This window comes from Euleptes europaea, chromosome 11 (genome assembly GCF_029931775.1).
Source record: "Euleptes europaea isolate rEulEur1 chromosome 11, rEulEur1.hap1, whole genome shotgun sequence".
Classification (NCBI taxonomy): domain Eukaryota; kingdom Metazoa; phylum Chordata; class Lepidosauria; order Squamata; family Sphaerodactylidae; genus Euleptes; species Euleptes europaea.
The window spans coordinates 46,812,123-46,826,983 of NC_079322.1; positions in this window are offsets into that span (position 1 = coordinate 46,812,123).

Consider the following 14,861-nt stretch of genomic DNA (forward strand, 5'->3'; position numbering starts at 1 on the left):
TAGTAGGGTTGCCACTGCCATCTCCCGGTTGGGAAATTTTCTGGAGATTTGGGGTAGAGCCTGAGCGGGACAGGTTTTGGGGATGGGAAGGATCTCAGTAGGGTATAATGCCCCAGAGTCCATCCTCCAAATTTGCCATTTGCTCCAGGGCAACTAATAGGGATGCCAATCTCCAGGTGAGGCCTGGAGATCCCCTCAAATTACAGCTCATCTCCAGACTACAGAGATCAGTTCCCCTGGAGACAATAGATGCTTTGGAGGGTGGACTCTGCGGCATTGTACCCCACCGAGGTCTCTGTCATCCCCAGGCTTCATCCTCAAATCTCCAGGAGTTTCCCAACCTAGATCTGGCAGCCCTAGCCCCCAGACCTCGCCGGTGGCCGGGGGACCTGCCAACTTTAGGAACTAATCTTTGTAGTCTGGAGAGCAGTTTTGGGAGATAAGCATGCCCCACCTGGAGGCTGGCAACCCTAAGCCTTGGCCAACAAATTATAAAATGGTAACATATAGGTACACTGCAAGATCTACCGTATGTCTAGATTTAATCCCAGGCTCAGCAGGCAAAGTTGGTCCTCGCACATTTGAGAAATACGGAATCAAGATGTGATACCCGCTAAGACATTCAGACTTGGTTGTGTGTAATTTGAGCAGATGTCCAAATAAATTTAAACTTTTCATAATTTGCATCATTTATTTGCATATAAACTGATTCTTGCTGAATACAGGAGACTATAAGGCCACATGAAACATCCTTGGGACAATTTTCATATAGTAGCATGTCTACTTGCTGGGGGCTCATATGTCCAGCATATATGGGCGCTGATATGTCCAGAACCATCAATTAATATTTTTGCCTTTGTTTCTGCATAGGAACTACAATGCTTCTAGCACCAAGCCAATCTGTATGATTTTAGATGCAGGAACAAGAAGTGTTCCCTGTGCAGAACCCAAGGATATCAAGGTAAGCAATGTGCAGCAATACAATTGCTCTTGAGTGCTCATTTCTATTGAATCAGCAGTGACTTTCAATCTCAAGCAAAGAGACAGTATTGATTTTTAGTCTCTTGTAAGAGTCAAGAAGATGAAGAAACTAAGGCTTGCAAAGACCAAGTTACTGTTCCGCATTATTTTACTCAAGATCATGGTGTACAGATGTTGCTGTTGAGAAATTTACCACCGGGACATGACAACCTCCAAAAAAAATTGAAAGATTTTGACTAATGAATGAATTCTTCTTTCCTACCCAGACAAGATCACACCCGATAAAGACTGACCAGTACAGGGAGGTAGTGCACACAGATCATAGATTAATCTTCCATGCAACCAATCCAGTTCATTTTTTAAAAAATACAAAAGAAAAATAAAAGTGGTTGGGGGATGCGTCTGATTTTCTCAGCTTTCTTTCATGCCCTGTTTTCCCTTTTCTGAACTAAATTTCTATTACGGTGGGGAACAGGTGCTACTAGAAACACTTACTGCTTTAGCATGATGAAGGAGGAGTGTATTGGCAGTGGCAGGAGCCTTATATGTCGTGCCTACTAAAGCCCTGCATCACTCTTTGAAATGTAGACTGTGTTCTCTGTTTGTACACCATGTTCTAATGCTCAGGGTGTACTGGCACAATTCTAATAAAAGAAGGAGAAGGGAAAAGCAGTAGGTGTTTGTTTTCCAGTGGCTATGAGAAAAGTGCAGAGGGGAAAGTAGATGGAACTGGTATTTCCCACCCACCCCAACCATCATTATTGCTGAAAATTATATAAGCAGTTTTACTATACAAATTCTAGAGAGGTAGCTGACTGAGTCTGTTAGAGCAAAAACAATAGAAAATTTTGGGGCACCTTAAAGAGTAACAAATGGATTGTTGCATAAGCTCTCATGAGCCACTTCTCCAGAGTCAATATACTGAAGTGCTATACAGAATTGCTTCAAACCATTTTTGTTATCCTTCATAGCTGCACTAGCAGCAAAACATTTATAACGTGTTTTATAGCCCCATAAGACAATAAATTTGTTATTATTCCCTCTTCAGGGTAATAATAAAACTAATGTTCCATATTATATCTGTTCAGATATTGAGCTGAACATCACAGGGGGAAAGTTTGGTCGTCTTTAATGTGGAACGTACTTTCCTCATGACGAAGCCCAAAGTTGTGCATTGATCAATGACTTCACCCAGGATCTGGTCTGCATGGTTTTGGAGAAGGTAAGAAATAGCAAAGTTGATGGGGGAAATGGAGACAGCAGGGACCAGAGATTGTCTTAGGCTGTGGTTTTCAAACCTGGGTCCAGGGAACTCTTGTCATGGCTAACAACATTCCCTAAAAGACTATCGGGTCCCAGTTTCCCAACTGGACTCTTCAATGAGCAGCCTCAGCAGATTGTTAACTGAATTCAGGGATTTATTCTTAGTTCATACTGTGTAGCCAGGAGGCCAAATAGGCCTGGCCAGGGTTCATTATGAATTAAGGATGCACCTTAGAACTAGGGTTGCCAGCCTCCAGTACTAGATGGAGATCTCCTGCTGTTACAACTGATTTCAAGCCAATAGAGGTCAGTACACCTGGAGAAAATGGCTGCTTTGGCAATTGGACTCTATGGCATTGAATTGCCTCCCCTCCCCGAACCCCGCCCTCCTCAGGCTTGGCCCCAAAAACCTCCCGCCGGTGGCAAAGAGGGACCTGACAACCCTACTTAGATTACATGCTGGAGATGTTCAGGGTTTCTTAGCAGACTCATTGATGGCATGAGTTCAAGGATTCATGCTTTCTGGTCTCTCATTTGAGAGAAAGTGAAACAATTGTTGTGTCTATTGCCCTATTTAAAAGCATTTTAAAACAACAATAATAACTTTATATCTGTTTGACTGTCTGACTGTCTGTGACAGCTACAAAAGAGTGTCCATTTTAGGAAACAAGGTGGGATATCATGGTGGTTGCCTTTTAATGCAGCATGTTTTTTAATGCAAAGTATGTGTCAGTGTAGGGAACTCACATATTGGGGATTTCCATGTTGGCTGAAATCTGCTAGTACGGAGGCGAGGGTTGCCAGGTCTGTCTTTGCCACCAGCAGGAGGTTTTTGAGGCGGAGCCTGAGCAGGGCAGGGTTTGGGGAGGGGGAGGGCCTTCAATGTCATAGAGTTCAATTGCCAAAGCAGCCATTTTCTCCCAGTGAACTGATCTCCATGGGCTGGAGATCAGTTGTAATAGCAGGAGATCTCCAGGTAGTACCTGGAGGTTGGTAACCCTAACGGAGGCAGAAAGTCTATATTCCAAATGAGCTAGCATATCTTTTGCTCCCTAAATAGATTTTAGCTATATTTACAATGACTTCAACTCCCAGATTTGAAATACTTTATCTGGAAACTTAGTACTATTGGCACAGGGTTCATGGAGATGCATGCAAAAATGGTGTACATATAGTAGCATATTAAAAGGGCATGCCCTCAAAATGAATGGAGGTAAGGTGGAATCTGTTATCAGTAAATATTGCAACATTAAACATCTCTGCAACCCTTATGGATTAGTTCTATATTTAAGGAAAGTTACAATTCACTTCGGCAACAAAGCGTCCTGCAACAACTTGATTCAACAAGAACACTGTTAGTCTTTAGACCAGAGCCCAGGTCCACAGATGCAGGATGTGTTTTGCATCTCAATGGATACGTATGTACACACCTGAGGCAGAAAGAAGAGTTTGTAAACAGTGGGGCCACCACAGGTTCATGGCAGAGAACAGCTATTCTTTTCTTCCTTCATTCTCACAGCCTTTTCAGTTGGAAACGGTTCTGTTTTACATATGAAGAACCAAGATTTGGCCAAAGTGACTTAGTGGGAGCCCACTAAAAGTCAAATAAAAACAATTTACAGATAAAGGTCATAAATTAAATGCGAAGAGGTGGCAGGGACTGATATAAGCTGGGGGAATGTCTTCAATAACAACAAATGTCTTTAATAACTACAAATGACTTTAATGACTGTAGACAGCCCGAGGAAGAGTTAATTTATTTATGCATTTATGTATTTTATATTTATATATGCTTTTTGCTTCAATGGGGATCCAAAGAAGGTTACAATATCCATTTTATCTTCACAACAACAGTGCTGAAAAGTAGGTTGGCTGGGAGAGTGACTGGCCCAAAGACATCCCAGGGAGCTTCCATGCATAGAAGCAATTTGAAACTGGGTCTCTGAGATCCTAATTTGATACTACAACCACTATACCACTCTGTTAATAAGGGGGTAATTAAAAAAAGAGGAAATAAGTGTAACTGCCTTAGGAATTGTCCTCCTTGTCTACAGCCACCAAAGCTATCATGTTGTGAGAACAGTACAATAGCAAACACGTTTGTTTTTAAGTAAACATGGAATATTTACGAGCCAAAGGACCTACCTACAAAAATCCAGGGAAAACTTAGGACGTATAAAGGAAAACTAACACTTATCTCTGCCCAGCTTTATTTGAGGCAAGTGTGCTCCTGAGTACTGCAGAGAATTATAGCACTTGGTATAAAATGAAAAGCAGCTTGTCTGCTGAGTTATAACACTGTCCTAAAGCATGGGAATAAGGAACCAACTTCAGCCTCCTCATTTCCTTCTCAAAGTATCTTCACACACACATGTGTGGTTGATGCCACCCTCTTCCCCTTGCCCCTTATTGTTGCCACCATGGCCTACTAGTAGGGTTGCCAGCTCCAGGTTGCGAAATACCTGGAGAGATTTGGGGCGGAGCCTGAGGAGGGTGGGGTTTGGGGAGGGGAGGGACTTCAACGCCATAGTGTCCAAGTGCCAAAGTGGCCATTTTCTCCAGCAGAACTGATCTCTATTGGCTGGAGATCAGTTGTAATAGCAGGAGATCTCCAGCTAGTACCTGGAGGTTGGCAACCCTACTACTAGAAGAAGAAGATATAAAAACCATAGTTTTTATATGCCGGCTTTCTTTATGACTTAAGGGCTTACAATCACCTTCCCTTCCCCACAACAGACACCCCGTGAGGTAGGTGGGGCGGCGAGAGTGCGACTAGCCCAAGGTCACCCAGCTGGCTTCGTGTGTAGGAGTGGGGAAACAAATCCAGTTCACCAGATTAGCCTCCACTGCTCATGTGGAGGAGTGGGGGATCAAACCCAGTTCTCCAGATCAGAGCCCACCGCTCCAAGTCAGTGCTCTTAACCACTACACCACGCTGGGTTTGTGACTGAAATCAACACTTTGCCTTAGAATTTGTAGAATGGCAAATTGTTAACTGCATGTTTGGTCTGACATGCTGATGTTGCTCCCCGTGCACCTGGAAGTGACGTCAGCTCCTCATCAGAGGTTGCCAGGGATGCTCCACCATTTGGGCAAAACTTGATCCTAAGGTTGCCAGGTCCCTCTTTGCCACTGATGGGAGGTTTTTGGGATGGAGCCTGAGGATGGCGGGGTTTGGGGAGGGGAGGGACTTCAATAACATAGAGTCCAATTGCCAAAGCAGCCATTTTCTCCAGGTGAACCTATCTCTATCGGCTGGAGATCAGTTGTAATAGCAGGAGATCTCCAGCCAACACCTGGAGGTTGGCAACCCTACTCTATGCACTGCCGGTAATGTCATTATGTCACCAGCGAGCCTCCCCACACATGGTAAGTTCCCCCTCTGCCGGTTGCCAGGCCGTTTCTGGCAACCCTAGGTACCATGTGTCAAGATGACCGCAAAGGCTGATAGGCTGAACTGTTATTCTTATTAGCGTGTTTATCTCTTTTCTTTTAATCTCTTTCTCAATCAAGATGTGATATTGAAACACAAGCAAACAAATGTCAAATCCTTTTCCTCTCGCTCCTGCCATTGCAATTCTGAAAGCCTGCCAAATAGAAATTTTTCGTCCAAAGTGACTGGTATTTGCAGATTTACTTTTTAAAACAACAATAACAAACACTCAGTTTCATATGTAATGGAAATTTTAAAACTCTTTTGCAACTTTATGTACGACGTTTTGAGGCCAGCTTGTTTTATAGCTCTCCCTACTCCAAGAAAATGGGAAAATTACTACCAATTTCTAAACAAACAGGAGGAAAACTCTGGTTTGCAGAACCTACGGTTTGCCTGGTTTGGATTTTACGGCAAACTATGACTGTGCAAATCAAGAAGTGAAAGATGGAACTATAGTGTGTGTGTGGGGGAGGAGCACAACCGGTGGGAGGTTTATGGGGCGGAGCCTGAGGAGGGCAGGGTTTGGGGAGGGGAGGGACTTCAATGCCATAGAGTCCACTTGTCAAAGCGGCCATTTTCTCCCGGCGAACTGATCTCTTTAGGCTGGAGATCAGTTGTAATAGCAGGAGATCTCCAGCTAGTACCTGGAGGCTGGCAACCCTAATTTTGGATAGTGTACTGGCCTGAACAGAAGCCACAGTTCTGCAGCGGCTCCAATTCCATACGATGACGCCCTAATGAGATTTCCAACTCTGGGTTGTAACGTGTTCTAAACTTGTTCTAAAGTTATACCCTTCTTTGTCTTCTTTGCACTTTGCTCAGTCAATTGCCTTCACTTTCCTTTCTGAAGCAGTTGGGTCAATGAGCACAGCATAGCTGCCCAACTGGGTGAGGATTTATGGAAAATTTTTATTAATTTGCACGCTGCTGGATTTTGTAAGCTCTCTGTGGAGAATGACAGATATAGCGGAGCCTGTGTCTAGCTCCATCTTGAGCATTTCCTCGCCTACAAGAGGCATTACCCATATGGGTTCTTTATTACCATCTTTTTTCCATACAGTAATTAATGTAGCTATGCCCTCTTCACTTGGTCTGTTTCTATTGCATGAACCATATGGTGCCTTTTCAGTCTTTTACTCATAATTTCTTTATTCTGTTTTGGGCGGAAGACTGGATCACTGTTTGTACACATCCCCCTTTTCCAAAATACCATCTACTGGAGACAGCAATCCATACAGTTATATCTTTCCTTGGCACAGTGACTGCATTTTTCTTTCAAGTCTGCTTCGGCCCTTTGATTTGGAGCACACTTCTGAATTGAGTGTAGGCTCACAAAAGCTTATACTCTGGAAAATGTTGGTTTTTAAGGTGGTATTGGACTCAAATTTTATTCCACTACTACAGACTAACACAACTGCCCACGTGAAATTGTCTTCTTGGAGCACAATGTAACTTTTAAGAAGGGTTTTTACTCCTGTTCATCACTTGACATTTCCACAGCTGAACTTCTGATGTCAGGAAGTGTTTTTGAATACTTTAATTTCTGAGACTACAGATCAGTTGGTTCTTCAGAGTCATTTATAAGGCATCCCCTAAATGGCAGCATTCTGCTGATTTTTTTTTTTTTTAGTGAAGCTCTATATGCCATAACGCTTTCCCCCATGCTGGTTGTGTATGTGTGTGTAAAATGCAGTCAAGTTGCAGCTGACGTATGTTGACCCCAGCCAGGAGCTTTCAAGGTAAGTGAGAAGCAGAGGAGGTTTGCCATTGCCTTCCTCTGCAGAGTGTTCCTAAGGGGTCTCCGTTCTAAGTACTGACCCTACTTAGCTTCCGAGATCTGATGAAATCAGGCTATACCATGCTGCCTCCCCCTCCCCCCTCTGTTGGTTACACCTGTAAAATCTAAATCTCTCTGCAATCTTCATGGGGTTCGGTAAAAAATGTGAAGGATTTGGAGCATTAGTTCTCCGGGTATGTCAAACCATGTGCGCGCACACACAGACCCAGAGTTGATAATTATCTGGGCCCCATTATGATGTTATAATGTTTCTTGTTCATCTATTATCATTTGTATTTTTGTTCCTTGGTTTGCAATACATGTTTGCACTTTTTCTGGCTTCTCTCTCTCTCTCTGCTTTGTAGTGGTACATCTTGCTACCCATGTAGTTCAGCAAAGTCAGCCCTTGCTTTTCATCCAGGGTATCATAGAGTGCAACATACTGCTCAAGGCATTCAATGTATGTGGAAACAGTCCTCTACAATATAATCGGATGGCTCCATCTACTCTGTCTGGGAGTTATAGTTTAAGCTTCATAATACTGTTATCTGGCCACCTCACATGCTCCCCATCTTTTTCATCTTAGACACCAGAGGCCTGCAAATGTGGGTCTAGCCCTTAACTACGGTTGCCAACCTCCAGTTACTAGCTGGAGATTACTAGCTATTACAACTGATCTCCAGCAGATAGAGATCCATTCACCTGGAGAAAACGGCCACTATGGCATTGAAGTCCCTTCCTTCCCCAAACCCCGCCCTCCCCAGGCTCTGCCCCCGAAAACCTCCCACCAGTGGCAAAGAGGGATCTGGCAACTCTACCTTTAACAGAACCTCCATGCACACGCATACCCATTTGTAAGAAAAAACCAATAAGCATTCACTTTACAAATTAAACCAGGGACCAGTACCTGGATAAATGTGGAGTTTCAATCACATGGTCAGCTGTACCTGCACTCAATGTAACACAAGACATACTCAATGCACATATGAAGAAGAAGAGTTGGTTTTTATATGCTGACTTCTCTACCACTTAAGGCAGAATCAACCCGGCTTACAATCACCTTCCCTTCTCCATAACAGACACCCTGTGAGGTAGATGGGGCTGAGAGAGTGTGACCAGCCCAAGGTCAACCAGCTGGCTTCATGTGTAGGAGTGGGGAAACAAATCCAGCTCACCAGATTAGCCTCCGCTGCTCATGTGGAGGAGTGGGGAATCAAACCCGGTTCTCCAGATCAGAGTCCACTACTCCAAACCACCACTCTTAACCACTACACCATCAAGCATACACTTTATCTAGGGTTGCCAGGTCCCCCCTGGTGGGGGATGGGGGGTAGGGTTGCCAGCTCCAGTTGGGAAACTCCTGGAGATTTGGGGATGGAGCCTGAGGAGGACAGGGGCCTTAGCAGGGTACAATAGCATAGGCCAAAAACGCACGGTTGCTTAGCCAACTTTATTCCCTGTTTCATCCAGGATACCTGGAGGCTTAACATAGGACACACATAACAGGGAGCAAAGTTCTCATACTAGGAGGGAAGGAATGCAGCAGATGCTTTTAGTAGGCCAGCCAACATCCAAAGAATGCCTTAGAACATGAATTACAGGTGTCAGCGTGTTAAAAGCAGGCACGCATGTCAGATCAATTGTAGATATGATGATAAAGAAGATGTGGGAGAATGACACCCAAAAAGTTACCTAGAGCATCGTTTTAAAGGCCGCAAATCCCTACGCAGTACTCATCATACTTCTTTCAAGAAAACTGCAGCAGGAATGAACTGATTTGGACATACTGGCTTCCAGAACGGGATTTTCTAACTTCTCCTCTTGCTGCAGGCCACTGAAATTTAGTTTCAACATATTGTCGAAGGCTTTCACGGTCAGAGTTCATTGGTTCTTGTAGGTTATCCGGGCTGTGTAACCGTGGTCTTGGAATTTTCTTTCCTGACGTTTCGCCAGCAACTGTGGCAGGCATCTTCAGAGTAGTAACACTGAAGGACAGTGTCTCTCAGTGTCAAGGGTGTAGAAAGAGTAATATATAGTCAGAAAGGGGTTGGGTTTGAGCTGAGTATTGTCCTGCAAAAGTATTGTCCTGTAAGTATCAAGATAATGTGCTAATGAGGGTATGGTATGTTAATATGGAACCATTGTATCCTGAAGTGATCTGTTAATGTGTGTAATCCAAAACTAATCTGTATGGCTATTGTTGAATGTTGTCTTTGTCTGGAGGTTTTTCAGGGCAGGAAGCCAAGCCTTATTCATTCTTAAACTCTCCTCTTTTCTGTTAAAGTTGTGCTGATGTTTGTGAATTTCAATGGCTTCTCTGTGCAATCTGACAAAATAGTTGGTAGAATTGTCCAGTCTTTCAGTGTCTTGGAATAAGACCCTGTGTCCTGTTTGTGTCAGTCCATGTTCAGCCACTGCTGATTTCTCAGGTTGGCCAAGTCTGCAGTATCTTTCATGTTCTTTTATCCTTGTTTGTATGCTGCGTTTTGTGGTCCCGATGTAAACTTCTCCACAGCTGCAAGGTATACGATATACTCCTGCAGAGGTGAGGGGGTCTCTTTTGTCTTTTGCTGATCGTAGCATTTGTTGTATTTTCTTGGTGGGTTTAAACACTGTTTGTAGGTTATGTTTTTTCAAAAGTTTCTCCATCCTATCAGTGACTCCTTTAATAAATGGCAAGAATACCTTTCCTATGGGAGACTGTTTTTCTTGAGTTTTCTGATTTTTGTTTGGTTCAATGGCCCTTCTGATTTCATTCTTGGAGTAGCCGTTTGCTAGCAGTGCGTGATTTAGATGGTTAGTTTCTTCCTTGAGAAACTGTGGTTCACAGATCCGTCTTGCACGGTCCATTAATGTTTTGATTATTCTTCTTTTCTGTCGGGGGTGGTGGTTGGAGTTTTTGTGTAAGTAGCGATCTGTGTGAGTTGGTTTCCGGTAGACCTTGTGACCTAACTGAAGGTTTGATTTACGGATGACAAGGGTATCAAGAAATGGGAGTTTACCCTCAATTTCCTTTTCCATGGTAAACTGAATGTTTGGATGGATATTATTAAGATGGTTTAGAAAGTCCATTAATTTTTCTTCACCATGGCTCCAAATGGTAAATGTATCATCTACGAACCTGAACCAGACTGTAGGTTTGTAAGGTGCTGATTCTAATGCTGTCTTTTCAAAATATTCCATGTAAAAGTTTGCTATTACTGGACTGAGTGGACTTCCCATAGCTACTCCATCAATCTGTTCATAAAATTCTTGATCCCATAGGAAATAACTTGTTGTCAAACAATGGTGAACAGTCCAAAACTTGACAACAAACGGATTATCTTCAATCTGACAGACCGACAACTCTCACCTGAAGAAACTTCCATCTTAGCTAAGGGAGGAAACTTTGCAGTCACTCCCACCCAAATTCCAGTGGAAGACATCATTGCAAATGTAGAATCTGCCATTCGTAATCTACCTGAAGAAGATGCTGAGGAAATAAGAGGAGAGACAGCAAGAATTCTACGAAAAGCAAAGCCCCCTGCTAGCAATATAACACGCAAGGAGAGAAACGCCATCAAGACCCTCAATGCAGATCCAGAAATCATTATTCTACCAGCTGACAAAGGCAATGCCACAGTGATCATGAAAACAGAAGAATACAAAAAGAAGATTGAGGAACTTCTGGACCCTGCCACATACAAAAAACTAAAACGAGATCCAACTTGCAAAATTACCAGGAAAACTAGCATTCTGATCAAGAATTCCACTCTTCATCCCGACACACACAGAAAACTATGCAAGACTGAAGCACAACCACCACGATTATATGGACTACCTAAAATTCATAAGGATTCCGTTCCACTCCGACCCATCGTGAGTGCCATTGGTTCCCCAACATATGAATTAGCTAAATATTTGACCACCCTCCTACAGGACCACATTGGAAAAACCACTTCTTACATCAAAGATTCAACTCACTTCATCAACAAAATCAGTCCATTAAGACTCAATCCAAAGGATATATTAATCAGTTTTGATGTTGCATCCCTCTTTACCAAGGTTCCAGTTAAAGACACAATCTCATTGATTAACCAGATTTTTCCAGAAGATATAACAGCCTTATTTCACCATTGTTTGACAACAAGTTATTTCCTATGGGATCAAGAATTTTATGAACAGATTGATGGAGTAGCTATGGGAAGTCCACTCAGTCCAGTAATAGCAAACTTTTACATGGAATATTTTGAAAAGACAGCATTAGAATCAGCACCTTACAAACCTACAGTCTGGTTCAGGTTCGTAGATGATACATTTACCATTTGGAGCCATGGTGAAGAAAAATTAATGGACTTTCTAAACCATCTTAATAATATCCATCCAAACATTCAGTTTACCATGGAAAAGGAAATTGAGGGTAAACTCCCATTTCTTGATACCCTTGTCATCCGTAAATCAAACCTTCAGTTAGGTCACAAGGTCTACCGGAAACCAACTCACACAGATCGCTACTTACACAAAAACTCCAACCACCACCCCCGACAGAAAAGAGGAATAATCAAAACATTAATGGACCGTGCAAGACGGATCTGTGAACCACAGTTTCTCAAGGAAGAAACTAACCATCTAAATCACGCACTGCTAGCAAACGGCTACTCCAAGAATGAAATCAGAAGGGCCATTGAACCAAACAAAAATCAGAAAACTCAAGAAAAACAGTCTCCCATAGGAAAGGTATTCTTGCCATTTATTAAAGGAGTCACTGATAGGATGGAGAAACTTTTGAAAAAACATAACCTACAAACAGTGTTTAAACCCACCAAGAAAATACAACAAATGCTACGATCAGCAAAAGACAAAAGAGACCCCCTCACCTCTGCAGGAGTATATCGTATACCTTGCAGCTGTGGAGAAGTTTACATCGGGACCACAAAACGCAGCATACAAACAAGGATAAAAGAACATGAAAGATACTGCAGACTTGGCCAACCTGAGAAATCAGCAGTGGCTGAACATGGACTGACACAAACAGGACACAGGGTCTTATTCCAAGACACTGAAAGACTGGACAATTCTACCAACTATTTTGTCAGATTGCACAGAGAAGCCATTGAAATTCACAAACATCAGCACAACTTTAACAGAAAAGAGGAGAGTTTAAGAATGAATAAGGCTTGGCTTCCTGCCCTGAAAAACCTCCAGACAAAGACAACATTCAACAATAGCCATACAGATTAGTTTTGGATTACACACATTAACAGATCACTTCAGGATACAATGGTTCCATATTAACATACCATACCCTCATTAGCACATTATCTTGATACTTACAGGACAATACTTTTGCAGGACAATACTCAGCTCAAACCCAACCCCTTTCTGACTATATATTACTCTTCCTACACCCTTGACACTGAGAGACACTGTCCTTCAGTGTTACTACTCTGAAGATGCCTGCCACAGTTGCTGGCGAAACGTCAGGAAAGAAAATTCCAAGACCACGGTTACACAGCCCGGATAACCTACAAGAACCAATTAGTTTCAACAATTCATGAGTTGTTGAACAAGCATTCTAATCCTCACATCGGCAAAAAGAACTTTAAAAAAATCCTAAAGAATTCAGAGATGTAAAGCATATTTATTGTGTGCAAATACCTAATGATAGCAAAGATTGTTTAACCGGATGTGGCTTCTTTGATTGGTTTTGTGCAGCTGTATTTACAATGTTCAATATGCCAAATTTCACTCGATACTACTTTCTTGGTCCCATTTGTTTAGAATCCCCGGTTGCGTCTTTACATTAGAAATGTGCTCCTCTTGCTATTTAAACACAAATTTGGAATGTGACACATTCTGAGAACCAACAAGGCTCTCAGTGCCTGCATCCCTTTTAACCCCTGACACATTGAATATTAACAGCCCATGTAGTACAGTGGTGAAAGTATCTGGCAGGATCTGGGAGACCCCCATATTTGACTCCCCTCATTCCCACTGAAACTCACTGGGTAATCATGGGCCAGTCACACACTCTCCGCCTAACCTACCTCACAGGGTTGTTTTGAGAACAGACTGGAGGAGAGGAGATCCCAGCGGGGAGAAAGCCTAGGTGTAAAGGAAGTAAATAAATAGATGCTCTTGTATGGATTGAACTCCAGGTGCCATATTAATTTGGTACCGTTTTTATGTACTAATATTGACAACGTTTCATAAAGTGAGGCTGCAATCCACGGCACAGTGAAGCAAGTTACCTGTGTTAAACCCTGAAGTTGGTGGCAAGAATTTGGCCAAATTAGCAAAAACCTGGCAGAATTCTGCTAAGATTAGCGGGTGATCAAAACAACAAGAATCTTATGGATTTGCTGGCACAAGGGGCACAGATCTCCAAGCTGGAAGCCTTTAATGGGACTGGCCAGCAAAACGAATTTGATCTAGGCTGCACGATAATATCGAAGGGTTCGTTGCACTGAGATGCAAAGTCTTTTAATGCGTGTGTGTGTGTGTGTTATATCGAGGAGTCGTTTTTGTGCGCTCAGTTCAGGGAGCCACGACTCGTCGAATCCCCTGCAAAAAAAATCCGCGAGGATCCGGCTTTTCCCTTTTTCCCCGAGGGGGGCGAGAGGCGTCCCTGATTGACAGGCAGAAATCCGATCCGCTGAAAGAGCCGGCGAGCCAATGGGATGCGGAGATCCACCCGCTTGGCTTGGAGGCCCCCGGAGGAGAAGCCGAGGAAAAAGCCTCGGAATCAAGCCCTGTCAGTGGCGCGTCTCGCTTCCACGGGGGAAGCGCTGGGGGTCGGTCGGTCGGTGGGTGGGAGTAATTAATGTTTGCATTGCAGTCGGAGGGACTTTTTTGGGGGGGCGCAGCCAGATCGTCTCGCGGTTGCCTTCAGGTGGGTCTTTGCAGCAACTTTTCCCCCCCCCTCCCCCCCCTCCGGCTGATTGACGTGGTGGGGCTTTGCAAAAAAAATATATATAAAAGAAATAAAAAGAAAGGCAGGCAGGCAGCTGCTGCGCGCCTCTGCTCCCGTTCGGTGCAACGCGAGTCGTGTTGTGCGCCATGGCGAGTCCTGCACGCGTTGGCGAATGAGCGGCGCCGCGCTCCCCCGGGTCGCTCCGGGGACAGAAGGGGCCTGTCCGCAAAGAGCCGTGGCCTCTCGCTGAGCTTCCTCGCTGGGAAAAGTCCTTTCCCCCTTGGCGCTGCCTTTTTCCGCCTCTTGCTTGTAACCCAGGGGAAGGCAGCGGAAGGAGGAGGGGGGGGTGGTTTTTTCCCCCTCCCCCTTTCTTTTTTATGAATGGGACTCTTGGAGGATCATTAGCTATGCAAATTCGAGCGGTTCATTCATGGTTTTTTCTCTCTCTCTCTCTCAATCTAAAAGCCATCTTGTGTTCCCGGTTTTTTAGGCTGCTCGGAGGCTACATCTGG